This window comes from Myotis brandtii, unplaced genomic scaffold (assembly GCF_000412655.1).
Source record: "Myotis brandtii unplaced genomic scaffold, ASM41265v1 scaffold643, whole genome shotgun sequence".
NCBI lineage: Eukaryota > Metazoa > Chordata > Mammalia > Chiroptera > Vespertilionidae > Myotis > Myotis brandtii.
Genome location: NW_005370478.1, coordinates 412723 through 424665, shown reverse-complemented (window position 1 = coordinate 424665; position 11943 = coordinate 412723). Strand labels below are relative to the sequence as shown.

Below are 11943 nucleotides of genomic sequence, written 5' to 3'. Positions count from 1 at the left end.
AGCTGGCCAGTGAATCAAGAACCAAACTGGCTCTGCCAAAAAAAAGAGGATGGGAGGAAGGGAGTACGAGGAGGATAAATTTGGATTAAGCAGCCAATTGTATCTGATGCACTTATCTTCTCTTCAACTTGGTTTCTCCAGCTGCAACCTAGAGATGGTGACACCTACTTCATCTGTCTATGGAGATACTTCAAGAAATAATATTTCTGCAGGGCACACTTATGAAAATAGTTTAATTAAACAACAGTGAGGCAATGCTACAACATAGATGAACCTTGTAGAGACATTATGTTAAGTGAAATCAGCCAGTCACCGGAGGACAAATATTGTATGATTATTCTTATATGAGATTCCTAGAGTAGTCAAATTCATACCCAAAGTAGAATGGTGGTTGCCAGGAGCTGGGGAGAGGAGGAAATGGGTAGTTGTTGTTTAATGGGTGTGGAGTTTCAGTTGGGGAAGATGAAAAAGTTTTGGAGATGGTTGGTGGTGATGGTCACACAACAATATGAATGTACATAATGCCACAGAATTGTATAATTAAAACTGGTTAAAATGGCTTTATGTTATATCAGCGGTTCTCAACCTGTGGGTCGCGACCCCTTTGGGGGTCGAACGACCCTTTCACAGGGGTCGCCTAAGACCATCGGAAAACACGTATAGAATTACATATTGTTTGTGTGATTAATCACTATGCTTTAATTATGTTCAATTTGTAACAACGAAATTGGGGGTCACCACAACATGAGGAACTGTATTAAAGGGTCGCGGCATTAGGAAGGTTGAGAACCACTGTGTTATATGTACATTTTATCACCAAAAAAAAATTTTTTTAAATAAAACTGAAGCTATTTAAGATATAGAGAAAAGGAATTGTTCTAAACTTGACAATGTACAATATACTAACTAACTGTAATGTTGAACTTTTGTCTGTTTTAATTAGTGGGTGGTAACCCTTTCCCAGCCTCATCGATCACTTCTTTCCCCGTCATGTACCATTTCTCCCTTTCTCCTTAAACCATGATTGTTTTCACTGAATCGCAGAGCAAGACTTTCCACCCCCAAAAATGCCCTGCAAGGAAACCCCCTGAGCAGAATAGAAGCAGCTGCCACCCCCCGGACTGTCCCCTTGGAGGTTACCTGCAGCTGTTGTCCTTCGTTTCCTAGTCCTCCGTCTATAGCTGGCTCTCCCCACGTCCGTACCAAGAGCCTTGGGGACAAGGAGGCAGAGAGGAGACTCGGCTCCAGAGACAAGCACGAGCACCAGTGGGTGTTGGCAGCTCTTGCAGGATCTATTTACTGCCAACACATATGTACTAATATTTACTGATCTCGCAGATGTTCGCAAATGAGGCAAAGCTGTGAGGAGCTGTGCAGAGAAGCGACAACTCTGTATCCAGCCCCAGCACCCCTGCATGGCTGGGCCAGGTAATTCCACCTGAATCGACCAAAGTCCTCACCCCCACCCCATGTCTAGTGCCCAGAGCTGAGTTCTATCACGTAAACTTGAAATCAAAGGTCTCTATTCATATGTAATCTACTCACTCCAGTCTCTTCCAAAAAATATCATAGATTATGAAGATCTTTTAACACGGAGCACCCACCACTCCCTTAAATTCCCATCCCAGAGCTTAATCACACTATCAGAAGGTCCCTCCTTACCTGTGATGTGTAATTAAAATAGATTCTAGGCAACTGGCGTCCAGCGAGAACGATGTGTGGCCCCCAGTGCGCAAACACCGAATGTTAGCAACCAGGCGTCCGCATTGAGCTCCTGGTACCAGGGCTCCCTCCAGAAATGATTCTCTTTTGTTCAGTGACCCTGGTCAGTCACCCTGCAACCCGCCTGCTGGGTACAGAAAAGGGAATCCATTTCTGTTCAGCTGCCATTGACTGAGTACCCACCATGTGCCAGGCACTGGGCCAGGCCCGGGGACACAGAGATAAACCATCAGCCCCTGCCCTTTAGGAATTCTTGGGTCGGGCTGAAGGGAGAGGCATATATGAAAAAACAACAACAACAATGGTTCTACAGTGTGATAAGTTTTGTACCAGCTGCTATGGGAACACTGATGAAGGATGCATAATTTTCTGGGGAGTGTCTGGGGAACCAGGGAAAGACTTCATCAAACAGTGTCATTTGAATGGGGTTTGGAAGGATGAGTAAAAACGTGCTAGAAGGATAAGGCTGGGGAAAGAATTCCAGGCAGAGGGAACAGCATATGCAAAGGCAGAGAGGGAAGGAAGGACATGGTGTGTTTGGGAAACACTGGCCATGTGGCAGCGGTCCAGGAATGAGGCTGGAGGAGTGAGGCAGTGAGCAGCTTACGCCCATCATCATCCCTCCATCGCCCTGGGGAAGGGGGAAAACAAATGGCAGCTCTAGCTCTCTTGCTGGTGAGTGACTAACGTCATGTTTCTATGTAAAGATCCTATCTTTACCTTCTTGTTCTGTGGATGTTCTGCGTCTTTTGTAAGATTGTAATCTAATGGGAACTGTCTTTTCAAGGAATCAAGATTGGTTGTTATCTGAAAAGGCCCTTGGACAGGTCATTGGGGATCTTTGGGCCATTGTATGATCTGAAATGTGATGATCGCTGATTAGAACTCTGCGGAGCCTGATATTTGATAGAGGAGGGAACGGGGCTCATCATGGTAGGATAAGCCAGGCCAGCGCCCAGCCCTCCTTACCACCCTCACCAAACTTCCTCTCCTTCCTTTCATACCCGGAAGGTGCCCAGGCTGATGCTCTTCGTTCGGTAGACTCATGACAATTCTGGTTATTTCATCCTCTCCAGAAAAAAAAAAAAAAAAATTAGTGTATGGCTTGGCTGAGCTTTCTGGAAACTTCCACAACCAGGTCTCTCCTGAGTAAGGGCTTCTTAAACAGGAGCAAAATGAACTGAAACTTTGCAAGAACTCCAGGAAATGCTGGTCTAACACAGGAGCCTTACAAATGAGTTTTTAAAATCATCTTACAGCTTGCCCGGAGGCAACTTATACTAGGACAGGGATATATTTTCAGTTTTTCATAAAATATTTACTTTCTTAGAATCCAATTTCGTTTTAGTCCTGGTCTTTTATCTTTCTGATACTAGACTTAATTTGCAGAACTGCTCCCCGGTCTCACCCCAACCTGGCTGGCTGCCCTTTGCCAAAGAAGTGCCTTTGTGATTTACAACAGGGAAACTCCAGGGATCCAGGGGACGCCTGAGGAGAGAGCCTGCTGGTCTTTCCGGGGCCACGTGGAAAGAAGGACCTGCTGCCCTCTTGTGGCTGAAACCTGCGGTGCAGTAATTCCTCCACTTGGCAAATGTTAAAAATCCTCATGTTTTCAGGTTCTCCGGCTGACTAAATGTGGTCTGGTTAGGAGAATCCAGTCCCAGAGCCCTTATTCTCAGCCACAGGTGTGGCTGGCAGTGATCAACACAAAACTATGTGTAAGGATCCTATGTAGCATGACTGGCACACAGCAGTCACTGAAAATGCGAATTATTACATCACAGCACTGAGAATAAGGGACTGGGTTGCCTATGACCAGGTCCTGGCTCTACACATCCTACCTATGCATCCTTACTGTCCCCATGTGTCAATTTCCGCATCTGTAAAATGGGAATTAGATGATAGCGCCTGGCACATTGTGAGCACTCGGTAAACGTTGTTATTAAGTAGACGTCATTGCCTTCATTTTATGGATGTGGAAATTAAAGAGGAGAGAGATTAAATAACTTTTCCAAACCAGCATGGCCAGTAAATGACAGATCTAAGATTATAAGCAAGATCCAAAGCCCATGCTGACTCCTTGGCTTAAGGTGGATACTTCGCTATTCCCCTCTTGTTGAATGACTGACTAAATACGAGAACAAATGAATAAATGAACTACTGCTGAAGGCAATGCTAAAAGTTGTAATTGACCCTTACATGGGGAGGATATTAGTACTCAGGATCTGCCTCTTCCTCACTTTCTGAAACAAACTGAGTAGATGAAAACAATTTTTAGAAAAAGAAAGAAAGAAACGAGTGAGCACCCTCTTCAGCAGAGACTTTCTGAAACAAACTGAGTAGATGAAAACAATTTTTTTTAAAAAGAAAGAAACGAGTGAGCACCCTCTTCAGCAGAAGAGAATACAGGTTTCTACTAGATCAGTGAGGACTTACTAAGCATCTACTTTGTGGCAGTACTAGGGCCAGGCACTCTGGGGACTAGCGATGTCCCTGACACTTCAAAGCTTACAATCTAGTTAGGGGAACAAACATATGCAAATCCTGGATTATAGTGTTATAACTATTACATCCTAAAACCGGGTGAAACGGATTATTTGTGTTAATTGAGTTCGGAAAGGAAACACACAGCAGGGCTTGAGAATCCTGGGAAGGCTTCCTGGAAGAGCAATTCAGGCTGAGTCTTGAAGCATGAGTAACTTTCTTTGATGTTATTGTTTATTCTTTCCTCTCCATCTCCTGTATCCAACTGGTCAGTCACAAAGGCCTCTCGGTTCTTTCCAAATGACTCACACCAGTGCCTTCCTTTCCAGGTCAGCAGCCATTAACCCAGCTCAGTTCCTCATCACTTCGCACCTAAGGTGTCTTCATAGTCTATCCACTTGTCTCTTTGCCCTCTCCTTTACCTTTTCAATCCACACCATCCACCTCTTTTGGATTAGCCTTCCTAGTTTACCATGTCACTCCTATGATTCATTCATTCCAACTTCCCTTCACTAATATTTATTAAGCACCTACTATGCGCCAGGCATCACTCTTCACTCTTCTATACACTAGGGACACGCCACTCTTCTAAGTACTAGGGATTCAGTGTTGAACAAGACAAACAAGGAAGATCCCTGCCCCCTCTGGAACGTACATACTAATTTTTAAAAAACTCCAATGGAGACCTGTTGCTTTCAAGGTTAGAATCCAGACTCCCCTGGCAAGGCCCACCTTATTTGCCTCCCAGTCCCCTTAGCCTCCCCCGACTTTCCAGTAGGATTCTTCAGCGGGACTCACTGTCCCCCACACATTCTACATTTATCTCCAGTTCCTTGGACTTACCTGCCCAAATCCTCAGGGCCTGGTTGGAACTCCACATCCTCCCCACTTCCTCGGACAGCGCTATTTGCTTCTCTCATATTAGCATTTCACCTGTTACATGATCACATTATCATTCACCTACTCCACCGGGGCGGTTTTTCTCCCACCCACCTGACAAGATTGCAAGTGCTGGAGGGCCACAACCCTGTTCTCTATTTTTCCATCCTGACCTCCCCAGCACCTGGCACAATATTGTGCAAATAATGGTGTGTTTTTTTCCCCTCTTCCTCCTCTTTCTCTTTGTTCTCTCCTAACAATAACACTAACATCTGTGAACACCTTACAAACTGCTTTCATATACATTATCTTCTATAAGCTGCACAATACTGGTATATCAATTATCAGTAAATATTGAGTGGGTGAATAGGTCAAAAGAGGAAGGCATTCCAGGTGAAGTAAATAACACCAGCAAACGCACAAAGACAGGAATGATCGGCATGAGCAGCAGGCAGTGCGGGAGCACAGCCCTGCTGGGCAGAGAAGAGTGAACACCGGAGGGAATTTGGAAAATGAAGACTAAAGGTAACAAAAAATCCAGACAAACAAATTCTACGTCACTAACATGGTTAGCAGTTAGCTGTATTTAATTATTTTTAAAATAAAATATTATTGACTCACATATATGCAATCATTGGCTTTGTAACCCAGCAGTTTATGGTATATTTATTCAGTGGGTGCGAGCGGCAACTACTGCCCTGATCGCCCTTCAGGAGCAGTGGGAGGTGGAGAAGCCCTCAGGGGTGATTGGAGCCAGCAACCGCCACTCGCACCCGCTGATGGTGCTGAGTGATCGGGACCAGCGCCGGGCACTGGCAGTGGGTGCAAGCAGTGGCTTCGGCGCTGGCTGTGGGTGTGAGTGGGGCCAGCGCTGGCAGCAGGTGCGAGCGCCGGGTGAGATTGTGGTGCACGGGAACAAAGAATTTTCAGTAACCACCAGAGGCTCGCCCAGATGACAGTGACCGGCGCCCTGCCTTGGTCTGGCGCCCCCAGCTCACCTGCTCCACCATCCCACTGCAGCCGATGCCCGCCATGTTCTGGGTGTGCCTCCTGGTGGTCAGCACACGTCATAGGCACCGGTGGTTCAGTTGTTCCGCCATTCGGTCTATTTGCATATTAGAGTTTTATATAGATAGATTGTTGACATACAATATTTATTAGTTTCAGGTATACAACATAGTGTGTCTACACTTATATACCTTATGATGTGGTAAGTTTAGTAACCATCTGTCACTGTAAAGTTATTACATTATTGACTAGATTCCCCATGCTGTAAATTACATACCCGCGACTTATTTTACAACTGGGAGTTTGTACCTCTTAATCCCCTTCACCTTTTTCACCCATCCCCCAATCCCTTCCCTAGTGGCAAACATCAGTTTGTTCTCTGTATGTAGGAGTCTGTTTCTGTTTTGTTTGTGTTGTTTTTTTGTGGGGTTTTTTAGATTCCACATGTAAGTAAAATCATACAGTATTTGTCTTTTTATGTCTGATTTATTTCATTTAGCATAATATTTGTAAGTAAAATCATACAGTATTTGTCTTTTTATGTCTTGGCTTAATTTCACTTAGGATAATATCATCTAGGTCCATCCATGTTGTTGCAAATGGCAAGATTTCACTTTTTTACTGATGAATAATATTCCATCGTATATATGTACCACATCTTCTTTATCCAATCATCCGTCGATGGACTCCTAGGTTGCTTCCATATCTTGGCTATTGTGAGTAACGCTGCAATGATGATAGGGCTGCACATATCTTTGCAAATGAGTGTTTTCATTTTCTTTGGATAAATACCCAGAAGTGGAACAGCTCTAATTTTAATTTTTTGAGGAACTCTTTCCCACAGTGGTTGCACCAATTTACATTCCCACCAACAGTTCCCTTTTCTCCACATCCTCACCACTTGTCATTTGTTGATTTTTTGATAATAGCCATTCTGACAAGTGTGAGAGATGTAGTTCTTTCTAGCCTTTTTAGAAACAGTTTTTCTTTCGCAAAGCTGTAATAAGTGTCCATAAAATTATGTGTCCTACTTTTTTCACTTAACATTCTAAGCACAGTCCCCTGATGTGACATAGTCTTCAGAAAGGCCGTTTGCAGTGAATGCGGAATGTTCCAGAACGGCTGCATCTGAAATGTGCTTACCCATTGCTCGACTGTAGGACACGTTTCCCATTTTACACCGTTCTCAGCACTGCAACAACCTCTTGTGCAGGGAGAAGAAATGGAACAAAATTGGGTCTTAGGTAAGACCTCAAAGTGCTCTACGAAGGCTCACCTGAGCCCAGAGCGTCTCTAGACGTCTCTGTCATCTGAGCCAGTAAAATTGATCCTCTATTGCTTAAGCCAATTGGAGTTGTATTCTCTCTGACTTGTAACCCACATCATCCCACCTAACAAAAGGGCTACGAAGGCAGGATCACACTTGTCTTGCTTACTGCTGCACAGAGTAGGTGCTTAATAAATACATGTAGGTGAAAACATATGAACTGTTTTCTTTTAAAACTGATTTTAGAGAGAGAAAGAGGAAGAGGGAGGGAGGGAGAGAGAGAGAGAGAGAGTGAGAAATATCCATCTGTTGCCTCCTGCATGGGCCCCAACCAGGGATTGAACCCGCAACCCAGGAATGTGCCCTGACCAGGAACCAAACAGGCAAACTTTCCAACTGAACCACACCAGCCAGAGCAAGAATATAAACTCTTATCCTGATAGTGATCTAGAAGGAATTTAGTATTTTTATCAATTTGTTTGATTTTTTTTCAATAAAAATGTTGCCTCTTCCTCATATTTACCACTAATAATCCTTATTCGCTTGACCTTCTTTTGTGTTTTAACCCAGAAGTTTTACATTTTTATGAACTAAAATATTTTCCTTCATGACCTTTATTTTTTGAGATATGGTTGGCATATATCTTCATGACCTTTAATACTAAAATTCTAAATGGAGCTCCTCTCAGAGTAGATATTCAATTGTATTTTCTTCTAGTTTCTCTACAGTTAAATTGTATTATTTACTTTACCTAGAATTTATTTAGGTGTACAGTTTGAGGTTAGAGGTTTTTGGTTTTGGTTTTTAACATCTTGACCAACTGTTCTAATGCGTTTCCCCCCACTAGTTGCAATGCTTCTTTTGTTCTTTTAAAATGCTTATATGAAATTGGGTCTATTTCTGCCTAGCCAATCTGTTAAATTGATGTATAAACTGGATAATGTTTTTGGGGTTTTTTCCTGCTCCCAATTAAGTCATCTTCAAAATTTTCTTTGCCATCTTCCCTGTTTATTCTTCCAGATGAATTTAAAAATAATTATGTCCAATTCTAAAAAGACTCTATTGTGATTTTTACTGTAATTACATGACGCCTAAAAATAAATCAAGGAGGAATTGACATCTTTACAATTTTAACTTTGCCACCCAGGGAAGTTTTTCTTCTTGAAGTTTTCCCATATTTCTCAACAAAATCTGGTTGTTTTCTTCACTTAGATCATTCACCTTCAAATAAAGGTTATTTCTGCAGATTTTCTATTTTAGGTTGTTTTCTAACTGGGCTGTTACGGGGGTATATAGGGAAACTTGCTAACTTGACGACTGCCCAGTTGACACTAATTGTCAAGGCATTCTTGTTTTCTGAGCTGACTCCCTACAGGTCTGAGTTATGACCTCTGGAGTTAGACAAGTAAAACTGCTGGTCCCTCCACAGGACAAATTTCCATTTCTTGGCCGACTGCTATCAAGTTTTCCATCAGCCTTCCTTTGTCCTGGATAAACAACCCCAGCGGATAGTATGACAACAGTATTTGGGGAAGATTCAAATGACAGCGGTGAGGAGGGTAGATTTGGGGCAGGTTAGACCAGAAGGTGAGGAACCAGTGAGGACTGGCTTCATGGTAATCCAAGCTTAAAGGCCGTCTAAGACAAGGCTGTGAACATGGAAAGGGGCAAGTCTGAGAGAGATTTCAAAAGAGGAAACATTAGGATATGTTGACAAGCGGGATATAAGGGACAAAGGAATGAAGAGAACAGTCAGAGATGACTTTAAACATTCTAGCCTGAGCCCTGGCCAGTTGGCTCAGTTGGTTAGAGTGTCGTCCCATACAGCAAAAAGTTGTGGGTTTGATTCCTGGTCAGCGCAACTAATTGATGTTTCTCTCTCTCTCTCCCTTTCTCTTTCCTTTCTTCTCTCTTAAAAAAAAAAATCAATAAAAGCATCCTCGGGTGAGGATTAAAAATAAAATAAAAATTTCTAGCCCGAATCACTGAAGAGAGTGAGAGAGACTGAATAGGACTTAGTCAAGGTTTGTGCTATAGACCAGTTGTGAAATAATAGAAAAACTACAGATCGGTCTCTGCCCCTGGTTCCTGACACAGGGCTCCTAAAACCCTTGTAATTTAAGTGATAGGGCACTAGGAGCATCTTTCGTTGAGGAGACTCTGGGTGGGCTCTGGATGGGGGCTGGTCACCAAAAAGACCAAGCCATGAGTAGAACCTTGGAATTTGCAGCCCCACCCCCTATCCTCCAGAGAGGGAGAGGGCCTGGAAACGGAGTTACTCGTTGATCACGCCTACATGCGAAAGCCTCCCTAAAACCCCAACAGCATGAGGGTGAGAGAGCTTCCGAGTTGGTGAGCACATCGGGAAGGTGACACAGGCCGACCCCACGGGGAGTGAAGCTCCTGCACTCCGGACCCTCCCAGACCTCACTTACTTATCTCTTCATCTGATGTCCACCTGTATCCTCTATCAGATCCTTTCATAAGCTGGTAAATGTGTCGCCCTGAGCTCTGTGAGCCTCGCTAGCAAATTAATCAAAGTCGGAGGAAGGAGGGATCATGGGAACCTCCGATTTGTAGCCAAGTTGGACAGAAGAAATGGGTAATCTGGCAACCTTCTCCTTGCAATGGGGTCTGAAGTTGGGGGTGGGGGCCGTCTGTGGGACTGAGTCCTTAACCTGCGGGGTCTGACACTATCTCCTGGTCAGAATTGAGTAAAACTGTAGGACTCCCAGCTGGTGTCCCAGAGAATGGCTTGGTGCGGAGAGAGAGGCTGCACATATTCAGAAGTGTTTCTGTGTGAGTAGTAAGAACAGAAGATACACAGTTTAAAAAAAAAAAGTTTTTCCTAAACACCAGTGTTTTTTGAAAAATTCCCCCCTCAATAATATATTTTAAACAGCTGGCCAGTTCACACACAAACACACATAGATAGACATAATACAGATAGAAGGGTCCCCAAACTCCTGCAGACATATGCAAGTTTGGGCCCGGAACACTAGCAAGAGGGAGGGAGGCAAGGCCTACGCGTATAATTGGCCCTGAATTGATAAAGTCCTGAGGACGAATGACTTCCTTGCCCTCAGCTGTCTGAGATCCTGCGGTGTAAGACTTGGCCACCAACACCCTGCCAGGAAATCAATTACCTTGCCACCATCTACCCTCAATCCCAGGTGCCAGAAGGTTCCAGGGGAAGATTCCGGCAGAAAGGCCACACACTTTTTAGAGTTCAAAGCCGGTCTCCCTGCCAACCCACAGAGCACACGGAGCTGAAATGGCTCACCTTTCAAAAACATCTCCTTTAGCCTCAGCCTCGACGAGGATTTTCCTTGGAGAAAGGAGGGGGCTACAGGATGTTTAGGTCTCCAACTTTGAGTTTCAAGGCCATGGTGCTTAGAATTGGGACAGGAAACAATTTCTCCTTGCAAAGCTCCAGTCCTAAATTGAAGCGTGGAAGAGGCCAGCGGCCCTAGGCTAACATCTGCTGTTGGGTCAGAGCCTGAAGGAGCTCAGGCCCAAGCTCCGCAACGCTTGGCCCTGAGGAGTGGAGGGGAAAGGCGATGATGGGGGGAACCCAGGGATTATTAGAGGACCCACAAATAGCAACACAATTTGAAGAGCTGACTAAGGAGAGAAGGCAGCCTTTTCTTCCCCAGGGGGCATTACCCTCCCCAGTCAAATGATCATGTCAGAGCATCTTTCCAGAGTAAATCTTGGAACATTTCATAGTGAAAGGTTTTCTAAATAGAGATGAAAGGAAGCAAATCCACTTCTGGCTTTAGAAAGTTCGTTTCTAAAATGTCCCGATGCCCCCTTTGGTTGACGTACCAAGTCCCTGTTGGGATCCCTATGTTTGGGGGAGGGGAGCAAAGGAGAGGTGGGAGGACAGGAGCAGTAGCTCAGGAGGCGAGCTGCTTTTCCCACGGGAGCCGGAGCCGGAGCCGGAGCCGGAGCCGGAGCCGATGCTCCCGGTTTAGGTTTACGGGCTGCGGATTGCGTGTCTGGGCAACTCTCAGCACCCAGCTCGGAGAACCTGGCCTTCATGGCAAAGGTCCCAGGGAGCCAGGCTCAATCTCCCTCCATAGAATATCCAAGAGGCACAGAAGAGTTGGTTTACAAATGGCATAACAGGGCCATAGAGGGGCCACTGAAGTCAGGAGCCGCTTCCTCACTACACTGCCTGGGCCCTGTGCCTGATCTCATTCTCCTCTGGTCCCCATCCTTCCTCCCTCTCCAATTGGAAAGGTTGCAAGATGTAAACTACCTTTCCCTCGACTACTCACTCCTCCCAGAGGCCCTCCTTAGCCTCTGTGGCAAGCCCCTGCTCCTTTTGGTGGTGATACATCTAAACCAGCGGTTCTCAACCTGTGGGTCGTGACCCCTTTGGGGGTCGAATGACCCTTTCACAGGGGTCGCCTAAGACCATCGGAAAACACATATATAATTACATATTGTTTTTGTGATTAATCACTATGCTTTAATTACGTTCAGTTTGTAACAATGAAATTGGGGGGTCACCACAATATGAGGAACTGTATTAAAGGGTCGCGGCATTAGGAAGGTTGAGAACCACTGATCTAAAC

The 11943-nt window shown here is 44.7% G+C and overlaps 1 long non-coding RNA gene across 1 annotated transcript; it reads right to left on the bottom strand.

Annotated features, from left to right (window-relative positions):
- Positions 1-874: 874 nt before the first annotated feature.
- LOC106723793 lies at positions 875-2765 on the bottom strand. The gene is made up of 3 exons (XR_001359508.1): positions 2727-2765; positions 1663-1846; positions 875-1210 (listed from the first exon to the last, which is right to left on the bottom strand). It is a non-coding gene; the product is annotated as an uncharacterized LOC106723793 (long non-coding RNA).
- Between the last annotated feature and the right edge of the window lie 9178 nt (positions 2766-11943).